General features: G+C 48.7%; 1 protein-coding gene across 1 annotated transcript in view; it reads right to left on the reverse strand.

Moving 5' to 3' along the window:
- The window catches only part of LOC106881378 (E3 ubiquitin-protein ligase RNF185), a 34,715-nt gene that overhangs the window by 8,947 nt on the left and 24,431 nt on the right, over window positions 1-1,337 (reverse strand). The window lies entirely within an intron of this gene.

The following is a 1,337-nucleotide window of genomic DNA, read 5'->3' on the forward strand; positions in this document are numbered from 1 at the left end:
TTGGTTAGTGTGTCTGCTGGAACGGTAGGTGACTAGGTGACAGGCAGGTTTCCTGAAGTTGGTATTGCAAACCATAAGATCATTTGCATCACAGAACTCCAGCAGTCTGGTTGCCGCCTCATTGCGGGAACCGAAACCATAGCCTCCATATACACCATGGAAGCCCCCTGCACGTTGTCCAACATGTCCATTGAAGTCACCAGCCACAAAGAGAAGGTCCCTGTCATTCGTCAATGAGGTAGTCTGCAAAAGGGTGTCATAGAATTGGTCTTTCTGCCCATCCGGTAGCCCCGGTTGAGGGGCAGAGGCCGAGATGACGGTAGCTAACCTATGGTGAAGCACTAATCTAATCTTAAGTACTTTGTCACGTACTCTGGCTACCTCGATTACCTTATCAACCCATTTCTCTGCAAGAAGTATTCCCATGCTCCCAACCCCGTCAGTGTTACCTGCCCAGAAAATCTTGTACCTGTGTTCCTTGCCTGTGAGGAACCTAGCGGAACCTCTTCTCCACCTTACTTCTTGGCTGCAGCACAAATCTACACATCTCCGTTCAAGCATCTCAACAATCTCATCAGGCAAAGTTCAGAGAGCTCTTACCTCTGCTGGTGACAAAGGCCTCTCATTCAGAGTAAAAGGCAGAGTGTCTGACGCATGTGTATGAACAGCCATGCTACATGGAAATTAAACATGGGCCGTGACTGCTGAGGACATGCATAAGCTCGCAAGGAATGAAGCCAGTATGCTCCAATCGATGTGTAATGTCAGTGTGTATACTCGACAGAGTGTAAGTACCTTGAGAGAAAAGTTGAACCTAAGAAGCATCAGTTGTGGTGTGCAAGAGAGCCGACTGCGCTGGTATGGTCATGTGGCGAGAATGGATAAGGATAGCCGAGTGAAAATGTGCCACACCCTAGCAGTTGAGGGAACCTGTGGAAGAAGTAGACCCAGGAACACCTGGGATGAGGTGGTGAAGCACGACCTTCAAACATTAGGTCTCACCGAGGCAATGACTTGTGACCGAGACCTTTGGAAATATGCTGTGCGTGAGAAGACCCTGCAAGTCAAGTGAGACCATAATCCAAAGCCTCTACCAGGGCTGTAGCCAGCCCACTTATGCGTACCTTTCCTTCATTGGACACTAAACTCTGCTTGTGAAGACCTGTTGAGGCAAGTGAAATCGAAATTGAACTAAATTCAACGACTGGCACCCATGCCAACCTTCCTTCATTGGACACTAAACTTGGCTTGCAGAGACCTGTTGGGGCAGGTAAAATCGAAATTGTGATGGCACCTGTACCAGTGGAGCGCTAAGAAAACTGTCCAAGCGCGATCGT

This window comes from Octopus bimaculoides, chromosome 1 (genome assembly GCF_001194135.2).
Source record: "Octopus bimaculoides isolate UCB-OBI-ISO-001 chromosome 1, ASM119413v2, whole genome shotgun sequence".
NCBI classification, from domain to species: Eukaryota; Metazoa; Mollusca; class Cephalopoda; order Octopoda; family Octopodidae; genus Octopus; species Octopus bimaculoides.